Source organism: Macaca fascicularis, chromosome 14 (assembly GCF_037993035.2).
Source record: "Macaca fascicularis isolate 582-1 chromosome 14, T2T-MFA8v1.1".
In the NCBI taxonomy this organism is placed as follows: Eukaryota; Metazoa; Chordata; class Mammalia; order Primates; family Cercopithecidae; genus Macaca; species Macaca fascicularis.
The window spans coordinates 3,899,800-3,916,129 of NC_088388.1; the positions used below are offsets into that span (position 1 = coordinate 3,899,800).

Here is a 16,330-nt window from a genome sequence, read left to right on the forward strand (position 1 = left end):
TGGGTGGGTGAATGGATAGATGGATAAAAGAGAGGTGAATGGAGGGATAAAGGATGGCTTGATGTGTGGATGGATGGATGGGTGGATGCATAGACGGGTATATGGATGACTTAATAATCAGATAGTTTGAGTGATGGAAAACTTTGCTCTGTGAGTCCCACAGCTCTGATTAAATACATGCAGTTTAATGTGATATGATTTCATGTCAGCCTCTAACTTTCATACATTTCACCCTTTTAAGAAGTGGTTTAATAGTGTGGATGATGCTGAATCACATCCACTCACAGTGTGACCAGAGGCCCAGGACAGCTGAGTCTCTCTTTCGAGTAAGCCTGCACTGGGGCTCGGGCCTCTCCGTCTCCCTGGGTGTGGTTCTAGGGGTGACACCCTCCTGTCAAATGCATTCTGCCTGCCTGCTCTTTATTGCAGTCAGCTGAAGACCATTATGCGTCGGGCATCCATATGGCCCAACAGGCTCAGAGCCAGGCATGCTGTTGTCCAGGTCACAGGGTGCTTTCTGTGGGTGCTGTTGGCCCGAAAGCACATGGCCCCCACCCCCTTCATGAGGCTGGCTCCAGTAGGTGGCCTTTCACTGACCACTGTGAGCCCAGCCTGGTCCCGAGCAGCCCAGAGCACAGAAGGGCATGGGAGTCATGAGAATGTCCAAGTTCTGCTCCACTTCCCTGCAGAACCAGGCCCTGATGCTTCACCCACATCCACTCACCCAATCCTCAGGGCAGCACAGTTATTCTGAAGCAGCCGCACCCCTGCCAGCGAACCCTCTGTGCCCCCGTGTCCCCCGCTGTCCCATGCGGACAGGAGTTCCCATCCCACGGCCCCGTCTCAAGGATTGTTGTGTACTTGGCTGCTGTGTGTGGCAGCTGCTTCATCACTGCTGTTCGTTGGGATGCGTCTGTTGTAACTTAGACCCACCCTCCAAGGCCAGTTGGTTTTCACTCTATCCTCCACATGAAGAAACTGAGGCTCAGAGAGGTTAAGTGACTTGTTCCAGGTCGCAGAGCCAGTGAGTTCTCTTGTCACACCCTGCTCCTTCAGGTCAAGCTCCCTGTCGGGGAAAGTGGGGAGTTGGGGAAGAGTTGGAGTGGCTGGGAGGGATGTGCCCAGGTGGAAATGCAGTGTGGCCGGGCCTCATGGTGGTATGCAGGTGAGCGTGCTCCCATCACGTGGCCTGGCCACCAGCCATGACTTTGAAAAGTACAGCATCTCTCCCGCCTCCATTCTGAGTTTCTGTAACAAGGCCACCACCTGTCTGTGCTTCCCTCCTCCTCCAGGGTGAAATGAGGGCACATATTTCAGGTGGCCGCTGTAGAGGGTCAGGTGGCCTTAAGGCCCCTCACCTCATGCCTTACCAGGTGAATGTGGCTTACCTGAAAGGACCCAGGGACACCTTCCCTAAGGTAGACACTAGGCCACCCAGATGGCTCATACTGAGGAAGGAGCTATGACCTCCACTGCTTGTGGGTTCTGTGGACCTGGGGCCTGGGGTCTGTGCACCTCTGTGCTGGACCGTCAGTCTTGTCACCCATTGGCTAGGCTTGGACTGGAGGGGCAGTACCCTGGGGTGGTCTCCAGGCACCTGGACACTTGGCACCACAGAAACCCTGATAGGAGACTCTCACCATGGCCCTCAGACCAGCTGCCCACCAACTCCAGAATACTCCAAAAGAGGTGCCCCCGCCACTGACATTCTGTCTCATTTTCTCTGCATCCTGCTGGCCTGGGGGCCCTGGATGCCACTAACGGTACCCACCCAGGCAGAACTTCTCTCTCCAGCCAGAACACTTGGGAGGTCGGCAATTAACATGGGCCCCATTTTCCTTCAGCTTAAAAATAAGCTAATTTCAGGCCACGTTTGTAAAACCGCCGAATTTTGAGAACTACCGCGTTGGCTTAGGTTTTGCTTTGTTGGAGCTTTGCTCTGTTCTATCTCCTTCAAAGATGAAATATTCATGAGATGAGCTTTGGCAGATGGAGGGAAAGAGAGCAGGAGCGAAGTCAGGGGTTCTCTGAATCCCTGGGGCACTGCAAAAAGAACCCCACGGCCGCAGATGCTGATGGAGTGGGCGGGGCCGGGGCAGCAGTCATTGAGAAAAGCCACTGGCGCTGAGAGCCACCTGCACAGTGTTGCTCCAGCTGGATGCCCAGACCAGCAGCAGCAGCCGTGAACTTGCTAGGAATGCAGAATCCCAGGCTCCACCCTGGAATCCAAAGCTCTGTGCTTGAAAAAGCCCTCCGGAGCAGCTCGGGTTTGGGGATATCTGCACGAGGACGACTGAGATCAAGGGCCACTTGTGAGGATCTTGCCACTCAACGTGGACCATGGAGCGCAGCATGGGCATGGCCACCTGGGGGCTTGTTAGGAATGCAGGCTCCCAGGCCCCCAGAACCTACCGAATGGAGCCCACCTGCTGACAAGACCCCCCAGGGACTGGAACACACAGCAAAGCCGGGGAAGCCCCACACTCCGGAGGGTTTTGGAGTCTTCTCCAGAATGTGGGGGGAACAGCCCTGCATCCAGGATGAGTCAGGAGACCCGTCGAGGCGCGTCCCTCATCGGACACCCTTCACCATCATCATCATCCCACACAGACGTGGTGCCTCGTTCTGTGGGTCTGGGGAAGGCTGATGCCTCAGCTCAGGCTGCTGAAACAAAACATAGTCGAGACTGGGGCTCACACAGCAGAAATCAATTTTCTCACAGTGCTGGAGAGTGAAAGTCCCAGGTCAGGGAGCCTGCCTGGCTCATGGACACCTCCTCACTGTGCCCTCGTGTGGCCAAAGGAGAGAAAGACTGGGACTGACCTATCTCTCCTAGTAAGGGCACGAATCCCATCATGGAGGCCCCACCCTCATGACCTTATCTCACCCCAGTCACCTCCCAAAGGTCCCATCACCAGATACCATCCTGTTAGAGGTTTGGGTTTCAATGTTTGAATCTGCGGGCAGGAGACGCCATTCAGTCCACAGCGGATGTCTTTGTCTCATTTGTCCAGAGACCCAGCACACTAATAGAGGAGGGTCCCACCCTCTCCTCCCAGTGGTGCCTCTCCCACCCGACCTGCAGCCTGGAAGGCCGGCACCTCCACCACCGCCCCTGGGCATTGCAGCCCCCTCAGCACATCCTCCAGGGGACTGTCACCTCCCACATTGCAGCCTTGCAAACATGGCTCTGGACCCGCCTTCTGCTGGCTCTGCTCATCCTCCAGTCTCCACCCCACAGGTCACTCCTCCCAGGAGCCTTCCCACCCCGACTACCACCCTCCAGGTTAATCCCTTCATTTGCTCCTGGGGTACCTGCAGCTTCAGCAACTGCCTTGCAGCTGGAAGCCCCCAGGCCACCGCCTAGGGACAGGTGTGCAGTGCTCAGGGGAGCAGCCACCATGGAGCCTTCTGAGGCTGCTCCCTGTGCCGCACCCTCCCACAGCGCTGTAGGGTGGGGATTCATTGAGTCCCCTCGAGGACCCTGTCTCAGGCTGAAGGCTGGCCCCGCCATGACCAGCATGCATCCTAACCTCCAGGTGCTGTGAGTCGGACCGTATTTGGGCGGGGGGAAGCATTTTTGCGAATTTTGCAAATGTAATTAAGTTAAGGATCTTGAGATGAGATCTCAGATTATCATGGCCTCCAAATCCAATGGCAGGTGACCTTAGAAGAGAAGAGAGGGGGAACAAAGGCGGGGAGCAGAAAGTCGCGTGTCAGCTTAAGAATTGCACGATTTATAAATTTAGAAAGGAGACTATTAGAAAGGGTTACAACCTGCGAGCTGGGAAGTGGGCCTCTAGCCAAAACCAGAGGCAGGCGCTTCAAGGAGGGGAGGGTGGAACGGGGCTTCATGCTGACTGCATTGGCTAAGGTTATGGCGGGTTAAGCATACTCAGCAGGTTACAGGAGGAGCTGTGAATATTCGCAAAACAGGTCCTGACACGTGCACTGAGCACACATGCATGTTACATGCGTCCCATGTTCACCTGGGGTGGAGGCTTCACATTTAAAGGCATTACAGTCAGGCTCTGTATGTCAAAAGGTGAAGCAGGAACGTAAAGCTCGGTGTGCAGCCTCTGTAAACCAGCCAGAGCCAGTCTCTCACAGGTCTGGAGGCTGGAAGTCTGAAATCAAGGTGTCTGCAGGGTGGGTTCCCTCTGGAGGCTCCAAGGTAGAAGCCATCCCATGCCTTTGTCTTTGGCCAGCAGTTTCTTATCAAGAGAAAGCTACTGAAATCGGCCTCTTATCCAATCACAGTTATAGTTATAGCTGCTGGAATGGGGTCAGTTATCAGCATCTGGTGGGGCTGTGATGGTTTGATTGTCGTCCATCCCAAAGCCAGAGCTTGCTGGCAGCTAGAGGAAGAGAAAAGCCCTATGGCAGCCAGAATTCAGTTTATTTAGATGTGGGGTGTGTGTGATTTCACCCTCACCTCACACAGTCTTAGGTCTTGCTTACAATCTGGTCTCTTATTGCCACCAGGAGCCCATTCCATCAGTCTCACAATCTCTCCTTTAACATTAACGCTGGCCAGTTGTGGCTAAACCTCAACAGGGAGCAGCATAGTAAGATGTGCCCAACCTCCCGTCCCATCGTGGTTGGAACTCCGTTTTGCTTTTTCATTTTTTGTTTTTGAGATGGAGTCTTGCTCTGTAGCCCAGGCTGGAGTACAGTGGTGCCATCTGGGCTCGCTGCAACCTCCACCTCCCGGGTTCAAGCAATTCTGCCTCAGCCTCCCAAGTAGCTGAGATTACAGGCACCTGCCACCATGCCCGGCTAATTTTTGTATTTTTAGTGGAGACGGGGTTTCACCGTGTTGGCCAGGCTGCTCTTCAACTCCTGACCTCAAGTGATCTGCCTGCTTCAGCCTCCCAAAGTGCTGGGATTACCGGCGTGAGCCACCACGCCCTGCCAGAACTCAGTTTTTAAGGCTTCTGTGGTGTCCCCTTGGTCCAGTCAGTTGGGGGCTTAGCTCTCACATGTGAAGATGGAGGCAGAAGTTGGAGGGATACGGCCACAAGCCAAGGACTGCTGAGGGATGCCAGCAGACCCAGAGGCTGGGAGAGAGGCTTGGGGCAGATTCTTCCTGGGAGCCTCTGTTACCGGCAGGGGGCGGGGGGGGTGTCCTTGTTCTTAGAGCTCCTCAGATGGTGGCGGGCGGCTTCCAAGATGGCGGCAAGCCTCTTGTTCTCTGACCTGGGGTTCTTGGCCTCACGGATTCCACGGAATGGAATCTTGGGCCATGCAGTGAGTGTTACAGCTCTATTCAGCTCCATTAGGACGAACCCCAGGCACTTAGCCCACACGGGAACAATGGCGAGCCTGTAGCTCCACTGGGAGCAGCAATGGGCCCTGCCTTGACGGATCAGAAGTGCAGCAGACACCCTGTCGGATCTGGAGGGGTGGAAGCCAAGGGCGGGTCTGGGACGGCGAGTGAAAGCTCACCTCGAGCTGTAACAAATACGGACCGGAAGAGTGTGCAGTTGCAAGATTTAATTGAGTGAAAACAGAGCTCCCATACAATGGGAGGGGACCCCAAGGGGGTAGCCGTTGCCAGTTCGAATGCCTGGGTTTATATCCCAATCATCGTCCCTCCCACTGTGCTCTCAGTCGATAGATGATTGGCTGTTTCTTGACCTACTGTTTTTACCTAATTAGCACTTTAATGAGCTCTCTTTACTATCTCATTGGTCGGATGTGAGCTAAGTTGCAAGCCCCGTGTTTAAAGATGGCTGTGGTCACCTTCCCAGCTAGGCTTAGGGATTCTTAGTCAGCCTAGGAAATTCCAGCTAGTCCTGTCTCTCACCTCCAGAAGGCGCCCACCCTACAGACACTGTGATCTCAGACTTCCAGCCTCCAGAACTGAGAGAATGAATGTCTGTCGTCCAGGCCTCCCGGTCTGGGGTCATTTGGGCCACTCATGCAGGCTTATGAGATGGTGTGTCGGGGGACCCCACCCACGCGTTCTGGGATCCTCTAGAAGGACTCACAGGACTCGATATAGAATCATCCTCTTGTCTAAGGTTTATAAGAGTGCCACAGCTCAGGCGGAGTCTGCAGGCATCCATGGGCAGATTGAAGCCCCCCTCCTTCCTCTCTCCTGCGAGGGGACACAGCACATTCCCCACCCACCAGGAAAAAATGCAGCCACGTGTATGAAATATTCCTCCCTAGGGAAGCCCGTCACGTAGGCACCCTCTGCCTGGCACGTGCCACAATTCCCAACTCCTGGCAGGAAAGCTGGAGTTTTGCTTGCATAAACCACAATGTTGGCTCAACACGCCATGGGAGCTGCTGCCGCAGGGCTGGGTGTCCAGGCCTCTCCATGTAGGGGACATTTCAGCTGCCAGATGCCAGCTAGGGGCCAGCCCTGCAGGCAGGATTTTCTCAGGGCAGCAGCCACAGGCCTGCTGTGCTCACTCTTATCTGCGTGGGTTGATGTGGTTGTTATCCCTTTTTACAGATAAGGAAACTGAGGCTAGAGAGTGCAAGCCCCTTACTCAGGGTCAGCCAGCTCATAAGTGGCAGAACTGGGATTCAAACCCAGGGAGTCCAGCTCCTAACACTGCTGTTAACCCTCCCGCTCCCTGCCTCTCCTGCTCAGGGCAGGGGCTCAGTAGATAGTTGTCTGCTAAAGGGACGCATGGAGGAATAAAAATAAGAATAGTTACATTTATTAAGCATTTATTACCTGCCAGCCTTTGACCTTCACACGACTCCCCTCCATAATCCTTGCCAAACGTCCAATGTGATGGAAACCACTAGTGCCCCATTTTGCAGACGTGGGCACGAGGGCCTGGGGAGGTGGAGCGGTTGGCCCCGGAGATTTGGAGCCTGGGTCTGAGCCCAGGGTCTGCTCTATGTATCCGGCCTCTTTCGTAACATGCTGTGCTGGTCTACATAAGAGAAGCTGCAGATCTGTGTAAAGGTGAGCTTAGAGGACACATTCTCAGAAACACAAAGCAGCTTACAAAGCGAAATTCCGTATGTCAGAATATGTTCAAGGCTGCGTGGCGACTGAGATGATAGGGGTGTGGGGCTGCCTGGTCCCCAGAGTGTGCAGCTGAGGCCCTGCCCTCAGCAGCTCCAAGTCTCCCCACCTCCCCCTGCTAGTGGCAGAAAGCAGGACCCAGCATGATGCTGTGGAACCTGCCTGGACCCCAGAGAGGGCAGTATGGGTTGTGAGACTAGTTAGAGAGGTAGCCACAGCCCCTGCCCATACAGCTGGAGGGAAGGAGTGTGCAGGGGGCAGTGGATTCAGATGCCTGTTCCTGGGAGAGGGCGACAAGGACAGAGGGTGTGCTCTGTGTCAGGCAGCGTGAAGACTTCGCCTGCTAACCGGGGCTCTTCTCTGGCTCACCTGCCATCTATCCCAGGCCCAGCACAGTGCCCAGCCCCCAGGATCAGTGAGTGCTCCTGGAACCCTTATTATCCCCATTTCTGCAAATGTGCCTTCAAGGTTTCCCATCAGAGCCTGGACATTCAGGAAAGGAGCATTCCCTGGCTGGAGGGTAGAAGAGAGACCTTCTGCCTGGGGTCTGGAAGGTTCTCTGCCTTGCTGTGGGAACCTGTGTCTGGGGGAACTGGGGATGTCTCCTGCACCTGCTCACCCAGGGGCTGCAGCTGTCACCCTGAACCTGCTGCGGCCAGTGAGGAAACGAGCTCAGAACAGCAGGGCCATCTCCCCAAGATCGCAGAGGCCCTCAGCCCCAGGACGTCCGCAGGGCCTGGGGCTGGGTGAAGTGGCTAAGTCACAGGCTTGACTTCCTGCACAGGCATAGCTGGGAGGGCTGGGTATTCAAGAGCTGGGCAACGGAAAGCCATCCTGTAAGATGGAAATAAACTTGTATTTCCAACAATCAGAGAGTGATGCAAAAGTGGCCCCACGATGGCCCCCGCACTGGGAGGCCCTTCCGGAAGCCGCGGCGTTGGGGAACCTGCTGGCCTGGTGTGCTCCCTCCCTTGGCCCATGGCTCGCCTGGTAGGAGTGGACTCTCTGCCCCGCGTCTCCGCTCGTGGCCACTAGATGGCAGCCGCGGGGTGCGGCGCCGACGGCGGCCTCCAGGAGCAAGTCCCTTCCGCGCGAGGGAGGCGGGTTCCCAGGAGAACGTGCCGGGCCCTGCGCCCAGAATCTCCGCTGTGGTCCCACTGCCCCCACTGCAGACCGGGGCCAGGGCCGGGGACGCTCCTGGAAAACCACCGGCTCTGCCTGGGTTCCCACAGGGCACCAGAGAGGCCAAGAGGTTGGACGCTCACGGCGCAGGGATGGGATGAGGGGTCCGGGACGCCCCCTGCACACACTCTTTTCTGCAGGAAGCCCCTGGAGGGTGGATACCCCAGGAAGAAGGCCGCTTGCGCGCCGGGCGCAGTGGCTCACACCTGTAATCCCAGCGCTTTGGGAGGCCGAGGCGGGTGGATCACCTGAGGTCAGGAGTTCAAGACCAGCCTGGCCAACATGGTGAAACCCCGTCTCTACTAAAAATACAAAAATTACCCAGGCATGGTGGCGCACACCTGTAATCTTAGCTACTAAGGAGGCCGAGGCAGGAGAATCACTTGAACCCAGGAGGCAGAGGTTGAAGTGAGCTGAGATTGCGCCACTGCACTCCAGCCTGGGCAACAGAGTGAGACTCCGTCTCAAACACACACACACACACACACACACACACACACACACACACACACACACACAATATCTTTAATAGATGTAAGACAGTTTATCTCTTTCTTCCTAGGAGAGTTCTGGAAGTTTTGCAACTTTTAGAGAATCAGTTTATTTTACGTAAATTGTCAAATTTATCTTAGACTTCTTCATAGTATTTCCTCATTGTCTGTTTAAAGTGGACCCTGTATTGATACCATCTCTTTTAGTAATTTGTGTCTTCTCTCTTTATTTCTTTGTCAGTCTTACTAAAATTTTATCAATTTTATTGATCTTTTCAAAGAACTACCTTTGAGCTTCATTAAGTTTTCTCCTTTCTCCCTGTGCTTTTAGCTTATTGATTGCTGTCTTTATTTTGTTATTTTCTTCCTTGTCCATGCTTTGAGTTGATTTTGTTCTTTTTCTATTTTTTTGACTCCGGCTGTGGTTTATCTTGATGAATATTCTGTGGATATTGAAAAGAACGTATATTATGCTCCTTATTGTTGAGTGCGGTGTTCTTTAAAGGTCAATTCGGTCCTTTTGATGGTATTTTAAAGTGTTTATAGCCTTGCTGACTTGTCCTCTATTGTTGATTGCCGAGAGCATGGGAATGTGGAAATTTTCCAGTATCATTGTGTGCCTGTCCTTTTTTTTTTTTTAACAGATCTGTCGGTTTCTGCTTTGTGCTTGTTGTTTGTTTTGTTTTGAGACAGAATCTCACTCTGTCACCCAGGCTGGAGTGCAGTGGCATGATCTTGGCTCACTGCAACCTCCATGTCCTGGGTTCAAGTGATTCTCCTGCCTCAGCCTCCCAAGTAGCTGGGATTACAGGTACCTGCCACCACACCCAGCTTATTTTATTTTTTTAGTATAGGTAGGATTTCACCATGTTAGCCAAGCTGGTCTCAAACTCCTGACCTCAGGTGATCTACCTGCTTCGGCTCCCCGCAAGGGGCTGGGATTACTTGTCTGAGCCACCGCACCCGGCCTGCTTCATGTAGTTTGAAGTTCCAGTGTTAGGTTGTAGGTTTATGCTGGCATTAGGTATTATTATACTGGTTAGGTTATTCAGGACTGGCATGTCTTCTTGGAGAACTGATTTTTTTTTATCATTATTCAACGTTCCTACTTATCCCTGGCAATTTTCCTTGTACTTGAGACTACTTTGATATTAATATACCAGCTCTAGCTTTCTTTGTATTAGTGTGTATATATCTTTTTCTGTCTCTTTGTTTTTAACCTCCCTATGTTGTTATACATAAATTTGATTCCTTATAGACTGCCTGTCATTGGGTAGTTTTCTGAAAGTCCACCTGATTGAGAGGCCAAGGGGCGAGGGATTGCTTGAGGCCAGGAGTTCAAAACCAGCCTGGATAAGAAAGTGAGACCACGTCTCCACAAAAAAAATAATAATAATAAATAAGTCAATTTTTTTCTGATTTTTCCCTTTATTTTATAATTGAAAAATGAAACCACTTAACGTGAACACTTGATACATAATTTCCTTAAAACTTCTCTATGGTGAAATAAAACTGTACCTAGTTGAAGAGTGTATGGAATATTAACACTCATGACAATTTCAATCCAACCGTTGACGTAGCTTCAAAGTACTACTAATTGTGGCTTTTTTTGGGAAAAAGAAATGTGTAAAGCTTATGAGGGCCCAGTATACGAAAGGCTTAATTTTTAAGAGTCAAATCTACATTTGTCACAAGAGTTCAAAAAGTGACATTATAGTGCGGAAACACTAGAAAATGCCATCTCTTACTCATAAGTCTTTTAAAACAGGTTGGAAATCATATAAAAATACTCAGTACCTTGTAAGTAATAATTAACAAAAATATTTCCATTGACTACTCTGTGTCCAAAGTGATGAAGGACAAAAATAGAAATTCTTGTTTCTTTATTATTTGATAAACTGCTGACAAGCTCCCATTAGAAGTTTTTTAGACATTACACCAAGTTGTCTTGGTCTTCTGATCATATATATATATGTATACACACACACACACACACACATTTTTTCAAGCAAAGAAATGTTTAACAGATGTAAACTATTTATTGAATATTTGCCACAAATATTGTTAAATACATTATCTTGCAGCATATCGCTTTCAAGTTAAAATGTCAGAAACAAACACCAATATTTACAATTCTTTTAAGGAATGTTATATAATGACACATTCAGGCGTAAATTCTTTTGGCTTATAATTCTTAAAAGAATGATAATAGCAAAAGTGATGCAAAATCTTCAGTGTGAGATTATGATTAAGCTACATTTTACAAAAATATGGTGTAAGATGGCAATAATCCCATTCAGAGTCCTGGATTAGATCCCTTCAGGAGGGACTGATAATTGATACAGTCAAACTTTAAAATTTACAGATAATGGCAGTTCAATAATGCCACTGAGAAGTACATCTCTTAACATACAACTTTCAGGCCACAGTTTTGAAGGTCTGAAGTATTAAGTTGGTTTGATGAATTAGTCGGTTGGCACTTACGAACACATTTATTGCCTTGCCATCTTTAAAATACATTTTCAGAGTATCACTGAAACTTTTGGAGTACTTTACAAATGCTTTCTTTTTGTATTCAAGTGCCCTGCGGTTCTGGTATTGATATTTCTTGAAGACATTATTCACCGTATCAAGAAGTTCTTTTATTGCACTAGCTATATCCTTGATTGTCTGCAGAAACCTCACTCTGTCATTGATCTCATCTGGGATCTTACTGAGGATTTGTTTAAGTGCTCGTGCCTTTTCATTTAGGTCTTGGAATTCTGGCTCTGGCCACTCAATCATATACTCTTCTATATCATCGGCTGCCATGCGAAGAAGGGACTCCATGAAGTTAGCTTCTACACTTTTTTCCTCTAAAATTTTCATAATGATGTCTTGTGTAAGACCTGGATTTTCCTTTTCAGTCTTAATGAAAGCGGCTCTCAGTGTCTGGGCTGCAGACAGATTTACTCGTTCTAGCTCTTTAAACACAGGATACATGACTGCAGAGAGGGGCATAGAAACCATGGATGTGGTCTCAGCTTCATTCTTCATCTCTTCCATTGTCATCCTCATTCAAAAGCCAACTACAGTTGAAAAAGCAGTGCTAAAATGCAGAGGAATCTTCATTCACTGCAATATTTCTTCTCTTTTTTGGTGATAAAAGAGTTGGACACAGAACACACACTGATCAGCAACTGAGGCACTGACTTCACTTCTCACCTTTGCAGCCCTCGTCAACTCCTGGATCAATTCACTCCCAAGTCAGATTTTTAAATAAAAAAATAAAACTCCATCTGGTAATCTATTTTATTCGATGTGTTTAGAGCATTTAAATTTAATGTTATTATTCATGTGTTGGTATTTATGTCTACCATTTTATTTATTTTCCATTTGTTTTCTTTGCATGTTATTCTCTATTTTCCTTTCCTGACAATTTTTGGATTACTATTTGACTAGTTACTTTTCCATTTTAATTTAATTATGGAGGCTTTAAAAAAATTATATAGCTTTTTTTTTTTTTTTTTTTTTTTTGAGACAGAGTCTCTGTCAGTTGCCCAGGCTGGAGTGCAGTGGCACGATCTTGGCTCACCACAAGCTCTGCCTCCTGGGTTCTCCTGCCTCAGCCTCCCAAGTAACTGGGACTGCAGGTACCTGCCACCACACCTGGCTATTTTTTTTTTTTTTTTTGTATTTTTAGTGGAGATGGGGTTTCACCATGTTAGCCAGGATGGTCTTGATCTCCTGACCTCATGATCCACCCACCTCGGCCTCCCAAAGTGCTGGGATTACAGGCATGAGCCACCGTGCCTGGCCGCTTTTTTTTTTTTTTCCATTAAAGCATTTAGTCTGGTATTTCAATACACATATGTAGCTTTTCACAGTTTACTTAATGCTTTACCACTACAAGTAGAACGTGGAAACCTTACCACCATATAGATTGCTTTATTCTCTCCGTTTTGTGGTGTAGCTATCACGTGTATTAAACCCACATATATTGAAGGTACTGTCATAAAATATAATAATGTTTACTTCAACCACCATAGATGTTTTCAAGAATGTAAGAAGTAAAGTATAGTCTATTAAAAGATATTGCCCATTTTGTCTGTACTTCCTTTATTCCTGACTTTCAAAGGTTCTTTCTGGTTTCATGTACATTCCATTCCAAGCATTATCTTTGGCATTCCTCTTAAAGTTGGCCTGCTGGCCGCAGATGTTCTTGGTTTTGCTTCATCTAAAAATGTCTTGATTTAACCTTTATTCCTGAAGGATATTTTCGCTGGGTATAGAATCCTGCATTTGCAGTATTTTAAAAATACTGTTCCACTTCCTTCTGACCTCTATGGTTCAGATGAGGAATCTGCAGTCATTCCCTTGGTTGTTCTTCTGTATGAAACGTGTCATTTTTCTCTAGCTGCTTTCAGTGTATATTTTTTTCATGTTTAGTCTTCAGCAATTTGATTTTGACATGTTTGGGAATGGATTTTTTGAGCTAATCCTGTTTAGGATGCATAGAGCCTCTTGAATTCATTAAGTTTATGTGCTTTTCTCTCCCACTTGTTCAGATTGGATAATTTCTAAGGATCTGTCTTCACGGTCACTATTTTTTTCTCTGTCTTCTCTACATTCTGCTTTTGACACATCTAGTAATTTTTTTTTTTCATTTATATTGTTTCCCTTGAGAGTTGGTGTGTTTCTAGTTCTTGGTATGCTGAGTAAATGAAGCCTGTATCATGGACGTTTGGAATATTTTGTTAAGATACTCTGGGTCTTGATTAAACCTAATGGAAAAGGTTAACTTGAGCACTTGGTTGAGATCAAGTCCCAAATTCCTTTTATAGGACTTTTATGAGTTGTGTTTCCAGTGTCAAATGAGCTTCAAAACCCTTTGCTTGCAATTGAGATCTGCCCCACATGTGCACAGACACTGGCCAAACTTGGAGATGGTGGTGGTTTTTATCTCTTAGTTCTTTTCTCAATATCATTGATACACTGTTTAAGGTCAGATCCACCTGTGCACAACTTGGAGCTGAGCCTAGAAGTTCATCTACCGCTTCACACAATCCCTGTTCTGCTCCCTCCTCACTACAGTCTCCCTGACATTTTCCATGTCCATGGAGACCCCTTTATAAGGCTTGTGGATGAAAAACTGGGACCTTAATTTCCCTGCTTTGCCATAAACTTACTGCACATGGATCTTCATCCATGGTCAAGTGGCAGAAAAAGAGAGAGAGGCCAAAAGCAAAGGAGATTCCTCCATGTATGTGGACCACAGCTCCTCTGGCCAGAAAGAAGGATCCCCCTCCTCCGGAGTTTTAGATGCCTGCCCAGCCTCCACCACCACAGGATTGCTTGAGGCTGTGGATGGGAGAAAATGCAATAAAGAATGAAAGGGAAGATCTCCCATGTTCTCTGAACCCTGGGGCTCCCTTTTCTTGAAGCTCTTTTTATCCACACTTGTTATTCACATATGTCTTTCAGGCTACCTTTGAGTCCCAGCCAAGTGACACCCCAAGGGAAAAAATGGGAAACTCACAGCTTCTTTTTCTTATTATTATACTTTAAGTTCTAGGGTACATGTGCACAACATGCAGGTTTGTTACATATGTATACACGTGCCATGTTGGTGTGCTGCACCCATTAACTCGTCATTTACATTAGGTATATCTCCTAATGCTATCCCTTCCCCTTCCCCTCTCCCCACAATAGGCCCTGGTGTGTGATGTTCCCCTTCCTATGTCCAAGTGATCTCATTGTTCAATTCCCACCTATGAGTGAGAACATGCGGTGTTTGGTTTTCTGCTCTTGCGATAGTTTGCTGAGAATGATGGTTTCCAGCTGCATCCATGTCCCTACAAAGGACACGAACTCATCCTTTTTTATGGCTGCATAGTATTCCATGGTGTATAGGTGCCACATTTTCTTAATCCAGTCTGTCACTGATGGACATTTGGGTTGATTCCAAGTCTTTGCTATTGTGAATAGTGTCACAATAAACATATGTGTGCATGTGTCTTTACAGCAGCATGATTTATAATCCTTTGGGTATATACCCAGTAATGGGATGGCTGGGTCAAAAAACTCACAGCTTCTTTAGTGGTACTTGGAATTCTGCTTTTCTTCTCCAATTTGCCTGCTACTCTTTATTTTTCAGAGTCCACAGATAACGGCATCTGTCCAGGTTTACTAGCTGCCTTAACTAGGGAAACAGAGTGTGGTGTGTGTACTCCATCTACCCTGGAACTAGAACTGCTTTTGCTGAGCTTCTTAAATCTGTACATTCATTTCTTTCATAAAATTCGGGAAGTTTCTATTTATTATTTCTTAAAATATTTTTTTTCTGCCTTGTTCTCTGTGACTCTGATTATCCAATCCTTAAATTTTTTGTAATACTGTCCTTGGGAACCCTGACACTGTCTTTTTTTTTCAGTCTTTTTTTCTTTCTTCTTCAGATTAGACAAAAGTCATTGATTTGTCAAGTTCCTTGAGTCTTTTCTTTGTCACCTTTATCTTAGTAAGACTGTCCATTGGATTTTTTGAGGTATTGTATTTCTCAACTCTAAAATTTTCATTTGGTTCCTATTTATGAAAATGTTCGGCTGGGCGCAGTGGCTCACGCCTGTAATCCCAGCACTTTGGGAGCCTGAGGCAGGCAGATCATGAGGTCAGGAGATTGAGACCATCCTGGCTAACACAGTGAAACCCCGACTCTACTCAAAATACAAAAAATGAGCTGGGCGCAGTGGCGGGCGCCTGTAGTCCCAGCTACTCGGGAGGCTGAGGTAGGAGAATGGCGTGAACCCAGGAGGCAGAGCTTGCAGTGAGGCAAGATCGCACCACTGCACTCCAACCTAGGTGACGAGAGAGACTCCGCCTCAAAAAATATATATATATGTTCACCACATTTACCTTTCCTTGTTGAAATAGTTACAATAGTGGCATTAAAGTGATTGCCTCCTAATTCCAGCGTCTGCATCATCTCAAGCCTGCTATCTCTTGCCTTTTCTCTTGAGAATGGGTCATATTTTCCCAGGAATTTTGGATTGTTTGCTTGATATTGTGAGTATTACCTTGTGTAGATGGTGGGTTCTGATATATTCCTCTGGAGAATGTTTGTGATTTGTTTGAGCCGACAGTTACTATGATTAGACTCAGACTGGAAGCTCCATCTCACCTTCAGTGGTTAAAGCCTCAGATCACTCAGCTTTTGCTCCACTCCTTCGGGCCTGTCCTACACATGCATGATTCAGGATCAGCCTGGGACTTTTGCTGATGCACACCCAGAACGGGGGACTCCCTTCCTCCGGCTTTTCTCCCTCCAGGGCTTTCCTCTCACTCCCCAGTTCCCCTACAGTTGCCTGCATTTCTTCCCCTGAATCCTTCAGCCTGAAAGATGGCAGCCGTCCTGGAGTTTTAGCTGCCTGTGCCACGTGGCTGTGTGTCTGCAGCAGGCCCTCAGGACAAAGCGCCCGTAAAATGCAAACTAATGCCTGAGCCCATCCGACTGCTCTCATCTACTCTTGGGAACCCTCAGGTCACCGTGTGTGCGATGGGGAGATTCGTTGCTGTTTCTGTTGTGCAGTGTTCTGATTGCTGTCAGTGGGGGGTTCTGCAGCGTCTTAACAGCAGCACTCGCCAGTGCTGGCTTTTAATTTGAAACTTTTCCAAGAGCTTTTCTCCA

The 16,330-nt window shown here is 48.1% G+C and overlaps 1 protein-coding gene and 1 pseudogene across 11 annotated transcripts in view; one reads left to right on the forward strand and one right to left on the reverse strand.

The window, feature by feature from the left end:
- SHANK2 (SH3 and multiple ankyrin repeat domains 2) overlaps nucleotides 1–16,330 on the forward strand; it is a 666,634-nt gene that overhangs the window by 366,657 nt on the left and 283,647 nt on the right. The window lies entirely within an intron of this gene.
- On the reverse strand, nucleotides 10,687–11,782 carry LOC102125255 (programmed cell death protein 10 pseudogene; annotated as a pseudogene).